General features: G+C 36.0%; 1 protein-coding gene across 1 annotated transcript in view; it reads left to right on the top strand.

Annotated features, from left to right (window-relative positions):
* The window catches only part of LOC149774348 (plexin-B-like), a 253,049-nt gene that overhangs the window by 208,005 nt on the left and 32,388 nt on the right, over nucleotides 1-12,656 (top strand). The gene's annotated exons all lie outside the window — the stretch shown is intronic.

The following is a 12,656-nucleotide window of genomic DNA, read 5'->3' as shown; positions in this document are numbered from 1 at the left end:
TCACCCATCTTGCCAAAGATAGCAGGCTTTAGAAGCCAATCTTCAGAAATTATTGCATGTTGCCTTGACAACATGTTTCAGCAGGTGTTGTTAAAGGTCAGGGTCATATGTTGAGCAAGGAATCTCACTAAAAATCAATTTTGCTTTTGAAAGTTCGAAATGCATAGAAATTAACAATAATGAATGCTATAACAACACGTGCCATACACAAGTGTAATTCTTGAAGAAAGAAAAGATATTGCCTGGTTTTAAAAGCATCAACCATTTTAATAATGATCATAACAGTATGTCACTGGCATGATCCACTATGACACTCTACCCTATATTACTGTATAAAGAATTGATGAATCTTGGCTAGCAAACATCGGGTTATGTATTCTGTCACAGTTAAAAGGCTATTGAACTAAAACTTTGATCTATATAAAAGTGAATGTTTTGTTGATGAAATCTGCTGATCTTATGACAGAAGGGTAGTTAATTGGAATTATAGAGATTAAATGGTCATAGTTGGGTATTTATTGATGTGTAAATTTGACCTAATCACTCACAAAGTTAACATAAAGTCCTTCTGACTTTATTTCCTTTGTGAGTGATTAGGTAAAATTTACACATTGAAAAATACCCAACCATAATAATTTAATCCTATATTAAAGCAACAAATATTATATTTGTAGAAATTATTAAATCCATTTTATATTTTTATTCCCACTGTAGCAACATTGGGAGGAGATACATTGTTTTTTCACCCATTCTTACGTGTTTGCTTATTTGTACATTTATTCCTTTGCATGCTCCTTGGTTTGTTAATTCTTTACTTTAGCAATTTTAAAGGGTATGGCCATGTTCATGTCATTTGATCTGTGATTATGGTACTGAAATAACCCAGCATTGGATACTGTAAAAGCTGTATTTTTTCCACATTTACTGTAAAAAAATTCGCACAATTATTTTAAGTTAACTGTGAAACAATCTTTGGTTTATTGGGTTTTATTTTTTTAATTTTGCCTTTTTCCCAAATAATTTCATCTGATTTGGTTTAGTTCACCTGGCCAAAAGGCCAGACAACATGTGAAACTTGCCAAAAACTTCAACCCCACAGTATCAATAATCTCAAAATGCTACTGGTCCTATACATAACCAACTGGCCGACATTTCATGATACAGGAAGACAAAATTAAATCAAAGACTTTGTAGTAAATGCAGGTATTCATGGACTAAAGTTATTTAAAAAGGTTATTAATAAAAATGGAAAAATAAAGAAAAATAGAAATTAAGATATTTACCTGGTATAATGGAATCAATTACATTTTTATTAAATTCAGCATAACATGGGAACTGTTTATTCACCAGGATGATGATGCTGACTACCCAGCTGTTTGAGGTCCATGCACACCTCATCCAGAGGTTGGGCATCAGAATCTGATGCTGTCATTGATGACCAGTCTTAATGAGGATCTTTGTCCATTGACTGGTCATAATGATGGCATCAGAACTAAACCCAGTTCCAAAAGATAAGCAATGGTATTTAAATTACCCAATTCAAAAATATAAGCAATGGTATTTAAATTACCCAGTTCCAAAAGATAAGCAATGGTATTCAAATTACCCAGTTCCAAAAGATAAGCAATGGTATTTAAATTACCCAATTCAGAAATATAAGCAATGGTATTTAAATTACCCAATTCCAAAAGATAAGCAATGGTATTCGAATTACCCAATTCCAAAAGATAAGCAATGTATTTAAATTACCCAATTCAAAAATATAAGCAATGGTATTTAAATTACCCAGTTCCAAAAGATAAGCAATGGTATTCAAATTACCCAGTTCCAAAAGATAAGCAATGGTATTTAAATTACCCAATTCAGAAATATAAGCAATGGTATTTAAATTACCCAATTCCAAAAGATAAGCAATGGTGTTCGAATTACCCAATTCCAAAAGATAAGCAATGGTATTCAAATTACCCAATTCCAAAAGATAAGCAATGGTATTTAAATTACCCAATTCAGAAATATAAGCAATGGTATTTAAATTACCCAATTCCAAAAGATAAGCAATGGTATTCGAATTACCCAATTCCAAAAGATAAGCAATGTATTTAAATTACCCAATTCAAAAAGATAAGCAATGGTATTTAAATTACCCAATTCCAAAAGATAAGCTATGGTATTTAAATTACCCAATTCCAAAAGATAAGCAATGGTATTCAAATTACCCAGTTCCAAAAGATAAGCAATGGTATTTAAATTACCCAATTCAGAAATATAAGCAATGGTATTTAAATTACCCAATTCCAAAAGATAAGCAATGGTATTCGAATTACCCAATTCCAAAAGATAAGCAATGTATTTAAATTACCCAATTCAAAAAGATAAGCAATGGTATTTAAATTACCCAATTCCAAAAGATAAGCAATGGTATTAGAATTACCCAATTCCAAAAGATAAGCAATGGTAATCAAATTACCCAATTCCAAACGATAAGCAATGGTATTCAAATTACCCAATTCCAAAAGATAAGCAATGTATTTAAATTACCCAATTCAGAAATATAAGCAATGGTATTTAAATTACCCAATTCCAAAAGATAAGCAACGGTATTCAAATTACCCAATTCCAAAAGATAAGCAATGGTATTTAAATTACCCAATTTAGAAATATAAGCAATGGTATTTAAATTACCCAATTCCAAAAGATAAGCAATGGTATTTAAATTACCCAATTCCAAAAGATAAGCAATGGTATTCGAATTACCCAATTCCAAAAGATAAGCAATGTATTTAAATTACCCAATTCCAAAAGATAAGCAATGGTATTTAAATTACCCAATTCCAAAAGATAAGCAATGGTATTTAAATTACCCAATTCCCAAAAATAAGCAATGGTATTTAAATTACCCAATTCCAAAAGATAAGCTATGGTATTTAAATTACCCAATTCCAAAAGATAAGCAATGGTATTCAAATTACCCAACTCCTAAAGATGAAGCTATGGAACCCAACTTACATCTGTCCATGAAATTTGGTCTGTGGAAAAAATGAGATCCAACACTGAATTGCTTGAACCTGATCAAATGCAATCACATTATCAACATGCAGCTGAATGGTTGACATCATTATGTTGGACTTGGCATGCATCCTATACATCTGTATGTTGTTTTCATTGCTTTGTTTGAGACAAGCCTCTCTTGCACATGGCACTACTGTCTGGTAGATACAGGACTAAATCTACCAAGCATCAAAGCATGAAATAATTCCACAAGTTGATGTTGTTGTGTCATCAGAATCACATAGATGCAGATGAATTTTTGAACTGGAATTGCAAGTGTCTATTGAAGGGAGATTATATGCAAATTATTTTCCTTCTCATATCATTCAGAAATTCTGATTGTAATTCTCCATATTTGCAAGTAATCATCACAAATAACTTGCTGTTTTTATTTTCATATGGCTTTTCTTATTTCCTTTAAAATGATGAAAGATACACTTAGATTGTATTCCACCTACCTTATAGTCACTCTGGCAGGATGGACAAACTAGTCATTTTTCTGAACCAGTCCACAGTGAATTTAGCTGACATCAGACTGGTAGGCTGGCAGCAATTTCACATACTGATACCAACTGAGCATATGTTATTGCCCTGTGTCCATCATTCAGCATGTGAAATTGCTGACAGTGAATCTGACTGGCATGCCTATAATGGTTGATGAAGTCACAACTCCAGCAACACCAAGGCCAACAGTGATCACAGCAGTAATTCCACAAATAGCACCTACAGCCACTCACATGCATTTGTATTTTGCAAGTTGCATGGTTCTCTTGGTAAATTCACCTTGCAGTTGTTGTTCCACTTTAGTTATTTTGTAAATTTGAGGGTCTATCATGGTTCTTCCTTTAAAAATGAAATTGCATAGTATAATTTATCAGCAACCTTTCCTTCTTCAGGTTCAACTCTCAATCTTTCAATCAATTACACTTTTTTACTAAAACAACTGTCAAAGTCATAGAAAATACATACTCGGGGAATATTTAAGTCTCCAACTATTGTGTGATCTTGGGGCATTATGTTCTTTCAAAACCATCCTGATTATGCCATTAAATAATGTCTAAAATGATTGTTTTCTTCATGCCCAAAAACTGTTACATGGAAAAGTGCAGCCTTGTTAAATAACAGTCAAGATTTTTCTCTTCTTGGTTGAAACAATGTTTGCTTAACATAATAGCTGGGGAATGTAACCTGGGTGGAATTTGTCAGTGAACTGCATCTGATCTTTGTAGAAACAATCCCTGGGTGTTATTACACCTGGCTGAGTATTCTGTGACCAGGTGTTTTCACATTTATGCAATCATGCCAAGCCGGCCTCAAGTTGGTATTGGTACATCAGGTGGTCCCAACAGTTGATGTCTCATTGGCCATTAACAACATTACATTTCAGTGTGTATGACACCATGCTGATGCAGATATTCATCAACAAGTGGAACAACATCACCAGTTATATTGGCATCACCAGTCAGCTGATCCAACACCCCATCAGCAAATTCTGTAACCTCATCACCACTTTCAAAATCCATCATATATAAGTAATGGTAAATCTAATTTTGAACACAAATACCAAAGATGGTTTAGCACTTGACTGTATAGATGTTGAGTCCTTTGAACTAAACTTATTGTCTGGCAGCCAATGACACTGAAAATGCAAGTACAAAAGAATCTGCAATATTACCATTGTTGTTATATGATATTGGCAAACTTTCATGTTGCTTGTTATTTTCTAATAATATTATAGTACCCTATGCATTTATTTCCAGTCAAGATGACCTTTAAGATGTATCAAAAAGAATTCCTTTTGAAAAGTGGTTGGAAAATAGGGCTTGCTGGCTTTTCCACCTTTTCTCTTCTCTACCCACATTAATGATTTATTCCTCATGTGAGTTTTGTCTGTGGTTCAGTGTACACAGGCAAGCAGACAGGTGATTTTGTCCTGGTGGGTAGAGATTCATCCTCATGGATATGCTGACAAAGTGAGAAAATGGGGCGATTAGCTGACATTGAATACAGTATACTGATTGTGTTGAGACTGCTCTGTGTGGCTGCAAGTAATTCAGAATAGACATGTACTCAGGAATGTAGCTGCACTGAAATTAACTGGCTCACACCACCAGAGATATCAGTTACATTCGATATAGCTCTGACAACAATACCAATGGTGCACCCACAATGGTGGATGTTATCATGATTCCTGTCACACCAAGACCCACGGTTGCAGCTGCAGCAAGACCACAAATAGCATCTGTGACCAAATACACATGTTTGTATTTTACAATCAACTCTGTTTTTTTGGTGATATCATTTCACAGCTGTTGTTCTGCTTCAGTTATTTTTTATTTTGGCAAGACTGAGAGACTATCATAGTTTTTCTATTAATAATACAATCACATATTTTAATGCAAAAGAAGCAGACCTCGTCTTGGTCTCATCATCATGCGCAGGCACTTCTGTTCTCTTTGAGCACTTCTGTTCTCTTTGACTGGCACAACTGTCATGCAGTTATAAACTATCTCTGCCTCAGGAATACTTAAATCTCTGCCAATGGTGTATTCTGGTGGTTTTGCACCCCTCTTATGCAAAAAACAATGATTACCTTTGACATCTAACGATCATCTTTGCACAGTAACTGTTACCTGAACATGCATAATTTTGTGTTTTAATAACTTTCAAGATCTTTTTCTTCTCATTTCAGTCAGTGTTGGTTGAAAATATTCTTGGTGAACTTAGCTGGGGGACACATTGTTGAATGATACTATTCCATAATAAAAACAATCCCAGAGAGTCAGTCAGCACTTGAGTACTTTCACATGCGTATGTGATGATGCCAAACTGACCTCAAGCTGGAAGTGGTACATCAGGGTGATTCCAAATGGCAATTCCTATTTGGCCCTTCCAAAATTATAAGACAGTTCATACATGGGTTTCACAACACCACTTTAATGCAGATATTTATTGACAAATTATTATTGATGTTAACATCCACTGCTGGGGGTCCTGAGTGGACACGTGGTCTAAAGCACTCTCTGTTATGGATCACTGCCATCTCACCTCTGTCTGCATGGGTTCGAGTCTCGGATTCAGCCAATGTGGGTATGTGAGAATGCTTGCCAGTAGCTTCTCGAGGGTCGGTGGTTCTTTCCGGGGATTTTGCAGGTTCTTCCTCCACCATTAATACTGGCCGCCATGTATAGCCTATCGTGTGCTGAAAAATGGCATTAAACCCTATAACAACAACATCAACATCCACTGCTAGCTGATCCAGCACCCCATTGGTAAATTCTGCAACTTCATCAGTGCAGTCAGATTCCATTACTTATATATAATGATAAATCTAATCTTAAACACAAACACCAATGACGGTTAAGTACCCCTCAGGAAAAATGTTCAGTACTTCAAACTGAATTTAATTTCTGGCAACTAAAGATACTGATAATGCAACTATATAAACAATTTCTGGCAGTTTTACAATACCAAGATGCTGTTTATCATTTATCAGTATTTTCATTTGAGCCCAAGAATCAAATCTTCCAGTTAAAATAAACAAGTATAATCCTAACTTGCACACTTGTAAATGTGAAGTTTAGGTTTGTCAAAACCATTTGAGCCAAAATTGAAAACAAGTCAACCTTTAGCAAAATCAACTTCATTTCAATGATTTGACTCCATGAAGTTACTACATGTGGTGGTGCAGGTGTGTGAGCGATTTCTTCTTGCACATATTGTCTTGTTGCAATTAGATATTTTTATATAAAAAAAGTCACCGACATGCTGCTGTCTTCAGTGACCTTAGTCAGGTTCTATGTTCAACTTGAAAATAATATCTTGAATGTCCACATTTGACATTCTCAGTTTGCCAGATTGATCTTCAAATATCACAAGCTCACATGGATCAACACCTATAACAACATGACTAGTACACTCGGACAAATTTGCATTGGTGGCAAATCGGCTCAGATCCACATCAGCACCATGTCATTGAGTAGAGTAACAACTGTAAATGTTGATAGACATGGTTGTATAATAATATCACATGTACTTTAATGTGAAATCAGTAAGTGTTTGCAGAGTTGGTGAGCACTCCAGTGCATGCAACATTTCAGTGTCAAGATGACTGCATATGGATCATCCAACTGTGTTCATACTGAAATAGTCAAATGAAATAATTGTTGTTTATGATACTTGGTTAAATAATTAACCACTTTCATTGGTGCTGCAAGTCCATACAAGTCAAAATGCAAACTATGCTGAGGTGTTACCACTTATGTGACCCAGTGTCTGTCGTGGCCTGTTGATGAATCCAGATTGATGATGATGCCAGTATCACATGTGACTCAGTGTCTGTCAGGGCCTGTTGATGAATCCAGACTGATGATGATGCCAGTTTCACATGTGACCCAGTGTGTGTCAGGGCCTGTTGATGAATCCAGATTGATGATGCCAGTTTCACCATGGCACAATCAATGCATAAAAACACCACAACAATGTTTGACAGACTTTGCCATTATGAGGAAATCAAGATTGGTCAATGGCATGATCTTCTGTGACTGGGTAATCAAATTCCTCTGCCCAAGGATATTCAATGATTCATGCATGGTAATCAAAGGCCTTTTTTTCTGCAGATGTTTTTTTCCAAGCCATTCCTAATGCAGTTCAGGCAGCCCCTAATACTGTAGCTTTTGCAACTGCTGGAGCTGCTGTTGCCAAAAATGCTGGAATGGCTGCAAGAAATTGAAATATGATATCCAGTCCCTTTAGGTCCTGTTCACAAAATTTGCATACTTTTGGGAAGATCTTGGAGCCAACCAAGTTCTCACTTATGACTGTCCAATGTTAACCAGATATTGTGGAGATTCAATGGCAATAATGGAGCTGAGTGTGGGCTCATGTTTGCAGATATAAATTTTGGAGTCCTTGCCTATCAAAATCAAAATTCTTCATTGAGCCTCATCTTTGACCGAGGTAATATCATAAGCTCCAGAGGGAAGTTCGATAGTGTGCCATGTGGTAAGATTATCTGATAAAAATTCAAATGAATTGTTCATGGGCAGACCAACATACAGTTAGAATCAGATATTAGGCCTATTGTAATACATCTGCAATGATACAAGTGTGACCTCAAGTGTGTGTAATTACCCAGCAGTTACAGGTGCAGAAAACATCACCTTGAATTCTGGTTTTGTGGTGATCATCAAGGTCAGGTTCAGATCAAGGCTGTACTTAAAACCACCTGTTGCATTGAAGCATGCATCTCACATAAAACATGGAGTGTTTCACTGCAAAGTGTTTCAATTATTTCAGACCTCATCAGCGGTATTATATATTTCGTGGTTATCTTCAACAAGTTCATGCATCAACTTGTGTCTCTGTCCATGAGATGATTAGTTATCAAATGCTGACAAATCAATGTGGCTTCAATAATAACTTTCGGGTGCACTGTTGCCCATACGAACTGACCCCATAAATGTTTCCAATCAATCTGCAAGGTCATTAGGGTCACACAGTCCATGGTGTACAAGTACACCAAGGCCCGTCTCAATTATTTTCTTGTTTTCCTGAGATTCTTTGTAGCCTTTTTTCAACTTTTGCATATCCTGTAAGTACATGAATACATCACCTATTTTTCTTCTGGTGTGAGTGAAGCAAGTCTTTCGTTGTGTTGTTCTTGTATAGATCTTATTTTTGCAGATTTAGCAACTTTTATTTTTGCAGGTATAATTAGACTTTTTGCCTTTTTGGATTTTAGTACCAGTGGACCAAAATGTCGAGCATCTTTTCTAAGCCCTTCTATTTGGTACCACCTTTGATACTGTTTTCTTTCCCACTCGTTTTTTTCTGTTGGTGTACAAAATTGAGGCATATAATATGGTTCAAGCTTTTTTCTTGTCGGTGTCGTCCTCTGTCTCATATTCATCATCATGGTCTTCTTGTTGTGGTTGTGTTGGTAGTAGGCCACACCTTTCCATAAGTTCTATCCTTAAATCATCACCTCATTTTCTACCTTTGTTCTGATATGCCTGAAATATATTTGCAAAATGCTTCCAATCTTCATTGATGGCATTTTTGTTTCCAGTGAACTCCCAGAATAACATGTTTGGTCAGGGTGCCCATTCAGAAGGTTCCAGGGTGCAACACATGCATCTTTGACATTAAATAATTCAGTTATTGTCCTTCTTTACTGATGGTTGTAGATGTTGTAAATAGTTAAAAATCAGTATTTGTTCCTGAAAATAAGTATTTTTGTCACAGCGAATGGTCACTCATGAGATTGCTTTAGCAATCATTGGTCAAACAAGCAATGTGGCAAATTCATTTGCTTGTACCAATGAAGAATTCACAGGGTTGGTTCAGTGTCCAAACACCAAATAAGGTTCATGAGGCTGATTTGTTGTTTCTTCCACATGACTGTGTCCATGATCGATAAGGCCGATTGCACACCTATAAATACATGCTCACCTCTGTCATTGTGGCTGGCAAATACAAACAAGTGGAGCTGCTGACATCAAAAGATTCTGCCTGTGCCGCAGATGCACTTGAGTGCATTTATACCACTCACATGGCTATGATTGTTACAAACAGATCTTGGTAAAGAATTTCTTGGATCTGTGAATGTGATGCTGGCCAAACACCATGTGCAAGTACATGCTGGGCATGTCCGTGTACATCGTGACCAAGCTATTGTGGAACAATAGAATCATATTCTTGCACAACAGTTGTTCAGTCATTAGTACTCACAGGAATTGTTGACAAGACCAGAGTGGTCTCAGGAACAGGTAGCATGACTTCCATTGGTTATAACAGCCTTGAATAATGAAGTCACACACACAACGGGATTAAAACCAACCAATGCCATTATTTATGCGCACATCTTATTTCATTTTTTTTCTGCCACTTGTGATGTCTGATTAAATTGTACTGCTATATTTGGGGAAGGGCTTATCTAATGTTGTGAGAACATGTATCCCAATCCATTTTGCATAATTTATCAGATAAATTATGTTTGAACTAAACATGAAAAATACTACAAATAGAGTTCAGTAATGTTCACATTTTAAAGGAAATGGCTGCTTGATTGGCAGCTAGAAATGATGTTCTTTATTTTGATATTCTGTGCTTCATCATGACACAATCCATTGATTTTATAGATCCTTCTTCTTCAAAGATGACATATACTGGAAGCTTAAGTCTTTATGGATTCTAGCATTTCCTACTAAGAAGAAAACAACATTCATTACATTTTTGCTCTTGGAAAAGGTTAACAGTAACCATTGATGATGCAGTTGTTATTTCATGTGCCTTGCTATGCCTTGCTATCGACCTAATGTCCTAGGGTCAGGTAAATGCCTGAATACATTCTAAGAAACATCAATTGGCCTGATTGGCACCTAGCGTATTAACTTTGCTAATAGGCACCCAGTGGAGGAGGCTCATCATTAGGTTCATGCAGTGGCATTGCTAGGGGGGTGCGGACCACAACGGGTGACACCATCTCAGAGGGGTGACACCAAAATGAAAAATTGCAAATTTTACAGAGCACACACTGCTCGGTCTAGTCAGATTTCATAAGCGGATAACCGATCATAGTTAAATACATGACTAGCAGGCACAGCAGTGGCGTCGCTAGGGGGATGTGGGGGGTGCGGACTGCACCGGATGACACCATCAGAGGGGGTGACACCAAAATGACATTACTAAGGAATCTGTATGGTCTGTTACGGAAGGAGGACCATGGGGGTGACACCATGAGCTATCGCATTGGGTGACACCAACCCGAGTGACGCCACTGGGTTCATGCAATACGTAAATCATGCATTCATGTGTGACTACAGGGTAAAGTCATGGGGTACAGAAAGCTTTAACCGATATCTGTAAAGAAAATTCCATAAAACCCATATTGATACCATTTCATGTATGCATTCAGCCTTCAGTGAGATCCAAGCATATTAATGAGATAATCTTACATATGATTGGCTGAGCTTGTTACCACTCTGGAGACCATAATTCTGATCCAGACTTAAAATATATGTTTATATCATTTAGATCTGAGACAGATTCAATAATGTAGCAGATCCAGACATAATAATGAAGTGATCTTGATTGGCTGAGTTTGTTATACCTCTGGAAACCATGGTTTTGATCTAATTTCAATCAAACTTGAAATAATAGCTTTTATCATAAACTTCTTGCAAAAGAGTTAATTTATTAGTAAGCAAGATGCTTGAACATTAATGAGCTGATCTTTCATCAGTTTGGCCAACCTTATTACTACTCAGGAATCTATATTTCTGATCCACATTGGAACAAACATTATATCATCAACATCTTGAATGTGTTTGATGATGAGCAAGAGCCATGATTTTTAATTATATTTGTATCTGATTGGTTGAGCATGTTACCAATCTGGAAGCCATATTTGTTACCCAATTATAGTCAAGCTTAGAATATATACTTTTATGATCCAGATCATGGACTGTATCAATAATGAGTGAGATCAATGCATAAAATTAAATCAGTCTTGCATCTGTTTGACTGGTTTTCTTACCATTCTTGAACCCATATGTTTGATCTATTTAATTTGTTATCTAGATGGGGTTGGGGTGACTTTAGGTATGAGTAAGACTGTAAATTAATTATGCCTTTGTTGTGAGAAAGAATTTTTATTAGGACATTGTAAAATAGGTAAAATCAGATATAAAGTTTGTGAGATAGTTGACATTAGGATGTGTTCTTATAATAGTACATAAACCAGCTTAGTGAAATGATCAACTTCTAAGTTATGGAAGCCAAGATAGTGATATGCTTCTGTTAGCATTGTATTTTCAGCTCTCCATTGCTTACATACTCTTGGATCCTATTTCACGTGAAAATTGATATGTGGATGTTTCTAAAGGAGACTAACTCAGCCATGCCCAAATTAGGTCACCATGTCCTAATTTTCATGTCAGGGTGAGTTTTATTTGATACATGTAGCAAATTGTTACATCCTTTGTATCAATTCAATCATTAGATAAGAATAACCAAACTTTGTTTCAACCCTACATTGATGAAACTTTGTATGCAGCTGCATCATATTTGCTGTCTCCAATGGGGCTTACTGGTTACATGAGATACATGAGACTCACAAAGAGATGGGAACATATTTTTTTATCCCTGTCAAATCAACTTGGCTTGGCTGTTACTGCAAAACAATATCTCATGTTGCCTTAGCATCAGTCCTCTTTTCCAGTCTGCATATTGTGGACTAATCCAAATGTGCTCCTGTTGGTAACAGGATTATGTATATGAGTAAACACCTCAGTATTATTAAAGATGAGTAATGTCTGAACATTTAAAATTGTTGAGGGTGGACATTATGATAAATAACACACTTACATTTGTGCTTATTTAAAAGGAAAATTGTTAATATCACTAACTAACATTCAGCTAATTTCTGTAATTACATATTATACAAGCACTTGTATGAGAAAGAATGAACATCAGTCAAAATTGTCATAATATCACTTCCAAAAATTATGCAAAAGTGAAATCATACAAAGAAATGACAGGTTCTGCAAGAGCATCACATATTTGAATAGAAAGTTTTTGATTATAGAATTCATCTTACATATATG

The sequence above is a fragment of the Sinohyriopsis cumingii genome, unplaced genomic scaffold (genome assembly GCF_028554795.1).
Source record: "Sinohyriopsis cumingii isolate HCF-2022 unplaced genomic scaffold, ASM2855479v2 utg000349l, whole genome shotgun sequence".
NCBI classification, from domain to species: domain Eukaryota; kingdom Metazoa; phylum Mollusca; class Bivalvia; order Unionida; family Unionidae; genus Sinohyriopsis; species Sinohyriopsis cumingii.
Note: the sequence above shows the minus strand (reverse complement) of the source record. Positions and strands in the feature narration are given on the sequence as shown.